Source organism: Oncorhynchus masou, unplaced genomic scaffold (assembly GCF_036934945.1).
Source record: "Oncorhynchus masou masou isolate Uvic2021 unplaced genomic scaffold, UVic_Omas_1.1 unplaced_scaffold_7677, whole genome shotgun sequence".
In the NCBI taxonomy this organism is placed as follows: Eukaryota; Metazoa; Chordata; class Actinopteri; order Salmoniformes; family Salmonidae; genus Oncorhynchus; species Oncorhynchus masou.
The window spans coordinates 10,001-14,204 of record NW_027014143.1 but is presented as its reverse complement, the minus strand read 5'-3'; the positions used below and the strand labels follow the sequence as shown (position 1 = coordinate 14,204).

Genomic DNA, 4,204 nt, shown 5'->3' with positions numbered 1-4,204 from the left:
CCTCTCCTCTCCTCTCATTCAGACTGGAGACAGATCTCTCCTTTCCTCTCATTCAGACTGGAGACAGATCTCTCCTCTCCTCTCCTCTCATTCAGACTGGAGACAGATCTCTCCTCTCATTCAGACTGGAGACAGATCTCTCCTCTCCTCTCCTCTCATTCAGACTGGAGACAGATCTCTCCTCCTCATTCAGACTGGAGACAGATCTCTCCTCTCATTCAGACTGGAGACAGATTTCTCCTCTCATTCAGACTGGAGACAGATCTCTCCTCTCATTCAGACTGGAGACAGATCTCTCCTCTCATTCAGACTGGAGACAGATCTCTCCTCTCATTCAGACTGGAGACAGATCTCTCCTCTCATTCAGACTGGAGACAGATCTCTCCTCTCATTCAGAATGGAGACAGATCTCTCCTCTCATTCAGACTGGAGACAGATCTCTCCTCTCATTCAGACTGGAGACAGATCTCTCCTCTCATTCAGACTGGAGACAGATCTCTCCTCTCATTCAGACTGGAGACAGATCTCTCCTCTCATTCAGACTGGAGACAGATCTCTCCTCTCATTCAGAATGGAGACAGATCTCTCCTCTCATTCAGACTGGAGACAGATCTCTCCTCTCATTCAGACTGGAGACAGATCTCTCCTCTCATTCAGAATGGAGACAGATCTCTCCTCTCATTCAGACTGGAGGCAGACCTCTCCTCTCCTCTTCTCTCATCTCATTCAGACTGGAGGCAACACAGTTCCTCTGTTCTGTATCATAGTGAATAGAATGCCATCCATAAGTTTAGCGTTGTTTCCTTAGCCAGCAGTCCTGTGCTTCCACTTGCTCTTTGTGTTCCAGGATGGGTTTCTGTAGAAAGACTTTGTGACCACCGCTAACGTAATAAATGGCTTTATAAATACATTGATTGATTGATTGAGTTACTGCTAATGGTAGCGACTCGTGGTGTCTGGCTCTCCAACAGTGAGGGCCGCTGTCTCTCCGATGGTACATTTGTGACGTCATAATCAGGGTGACCTATATCTTTCCAGCACTGGGCTCAGGTGGTGGGTTCTCATATAATGTGTTCTGAGGAAAATCTCTCAATCGCTTGCTCATAAAGAGGACAATATCTCTCCCTGTCTCTCTCTTTCTTTATCCCTTCCTCCCCTCCCCCCACCCACCCAACCACACACACACACACACACACACACACACACACACACACACACACACACACACACACACACACACACACACACACACACACACACACACACACACACACACACACACACAGGTCTCAGGTCTGATATCGTGCTATAGGAAGTGTGGACGTCAGAAGTAATAAATAACTCTCCCAGAATGCTTTGCTCCTGATCAGGGCTATACCTCACAGGACGAACGCTCAGTCACAACCCTCCCAGAATGCTTTGCTCCTGATCAGGGCTATACCTCACTGGAAGAACGCTCAGTCACAACCTTCCCAGAATGCTTTGCTCCTGATCAGGGCTATACCTCACTGGAAGAACGCTCAGTCACAACCCTCCCAGAATGCTTTGCTCCTGATCAGGGCTATACCTCACATGGAAGAACGCTCAGTCACAACCTTCCCAGAATGCTTTGCTCCTGATCAGGGCTATACCTCACTGGAAGAATGCTCAGTCACAACCCCCCAGAATGCTTTGCTCCTGATCAGGGCTATAACTCACAGGAAGAATGCTCAGTCACAACCCTCCCAGAATGCTTTGCTCCTGATCAGGGCTAAACCTCACAGGAAGAACACAAGGAAGAACGCTCAGTCACAACCCTCCCAGAATGCTTTGCTCCTGATCAGGGCTATACCTCACATGAAGAACGCTCAGTCACAACCTTCCCAAAATGCTTTGCTCCTGATCAGGGCTATCACCTCACATGAAGAGCACGCCTCAGTCACAACCCTCCCAGAATGCTTTGCTCCTGATCAGGGCTATACCTCACTGGAAGAATGCTCAGTCACAACGGTTATTCCGCCAGGGTCACATGAACTCAACCCAAATACACACTCTCTAGGCCTATACACTGAGCTCCTACACCTGTTGCTACACTCAAAAAATAAATAAAACAGAGCAGGGTAAATAGTGGACAGAACACATGTTGGGTTATTTTTGACCCAGCCAGTTGGGGTACGGGGAGTCAAACATTTAATGTAGAACGGACATGGAACGAGACAGGACCAGCGTCAGCAAACGAGTAACAGCAGCGGAGAACAGAGCAGGGAACTGACATATACAGGTAATAAACAGGTGAGTGAGTGATCCCAGTTGAGCCCAATATCGCTGATGTGCGTGACAAGGTGTGACAAGGTGTGTGTAATAGATGACAGGAGTGCGTAATGTAGGGCAGCCTGGCGCCCTCAAGCGCCAGGGGAGGAAGAGCGGGAGCAGACGTGACAGGTGTTCTAAAACTTTTAACTGGTATATTTACAATATATATATATATATATGGGGGATTCGAAATTCTGCAGACAAATACATTGATAGAAGCCACAATATATCTGCAATATTAAAGCCATTCTACCCCCTAAAAAAAAACATGTTTGGGTAATCTAAAGGCATGGCATATTGGGGGCATAGGTTTTTTTGGCTACCCGTGAGAGTAAATGTCATTCACCTTTTTTCATTTTAAGTTTGTACACTGCAAATTAAAATGTTCCTTCAATATTGTTGCACATCACATATTTTATATAAAGGTTATAACAGTATTATTTAAACATTATAACAAAGTCGTAACTATCTCAACATTGAGATATACATAGGCATTTAATAGAACTCGTACTCTTGTGTAAACTTCATTAAAACTACAATAAGTGTCAGTGCTCAACCTTGAAAACTTCTTTGGGATAGGGGGCAGTATTGTCACGTCCGGATGAAAAGTGTGTCCAAAGTAAACTGCCTGCTACTCAGGCCCAGAAGCTAAGATATGCATATTATTAGTATTGGATATAGTAGTAGTATAGTATCTGGATAGAACCCCTCTGAGCTTCTAAAACTGTTTGAATCATGTCTGTGAGTATAACATAACTTATTTGGCAGGGCGGAACCCGAGGACAAACCATTCAGATTTTTTTTTGGTCAATCTCTCTTTTCAATGGGTTTTCATCGGGAATCTAGATTTATAAGGGACCTTCTTGCAGTTCCTATCGCTTCCACTGGATGTCAACAGTCTTTAAAAATTGGTTGAGGTTTTCCTTTGAGAAATGAAGAAGTAGCCCTGTTCAGAGCGAGGGTATAGAGGAGGTACTCTTGGTTTGAGGCGCGTGACCTGAAAGCTCGCTACACTTTCTTTTCCTCCTGTATTGAACACATGTTTATCCCGTCTTAAATTTAATCGATTATTTACGTTAAAAAATACCTAGTTTACATTTACATTTAAGTCATTTAGCAGACGCTCTTATCCAGAGCGACTTACAAATTGGTGAATTCACCTTCTGACATCAGTGGAACAGCCACTGTATTAGGAAAGTTGTTTGAAATGTTTGGACAAAGATTACAGTTGGAACCAGTGTTTTTCTGGATCAAACGCCCCAAATAAATGTATATTTTGGATATATATCGATTGAATTCATCGAGGACCATTTGTGATGTTTATGGGACATATTGGAGTTCCAACAGAAGAAGGTAAGGTAAGGTAAGGTAAGGTAAGGCATGAAACATCATAAATCTTTATTTCTGTGTTTTGTGTCGCGCCTAAGGTTTGAAATATGATTGTCTGTGTTTGTCTGCGGGGGTTCTATACTCAGATAATAGCAACAAACACACACACACACACACACACACACACACACACACACACACACACACACACACACACACACACACACACACACACACACACATCCATCCAGGTACTCACTTGTGTCCGAGGTGTTTGAGGAAGTATCCCAGGACTTTGAGAGCCTGGACTCTGATGTTCTCACTGTTAGAGGCTAGGAGTTTACAGATCACCCTGGAACACACAAACACAGTCAGACAGGCAAGGATAGGTTTCCCCCATGTTGATAGGTTTCCCCCATGTTGATAGGTTTCCCCATGTTGATAGGTTTCCCCCATGTTGATAGGTTTCCCCCATGTTGATAGGTTTCCCCATGTTGATAGGTTTCCCCCATGTTGATAGGTTTCCCCCATGTTGATAGGTTTCCCCCATGTTGATAGGTTTCCCCATGTTGATAGGTTTCCC

At 44.6% G+C, this 4,204-nt stretch overlaps 1 long non-coding RNA gene across 1 annotated transcript in view; it reads right to left on the bottom strand.

The window, feature by feature from the left end:
• Positions 1-3,885: 3,885 nt before the first annotated feature.
• Positions 3,886-4,204, bottom strand: part of LOC135537402 (uncharacterized) — a 3,770-nt gene continuing 3,451 nt past the window's right edge. Inside the window, exon 3 of the long non-coding RNA XR_010455209.1 lies at positions 3,886-3,973. This is a non-coding gene — a long non-coding RNA (uncharacterized LOC135537402). The remainder of the gene's footprint in view (positions 3,974-4,204) is intronic.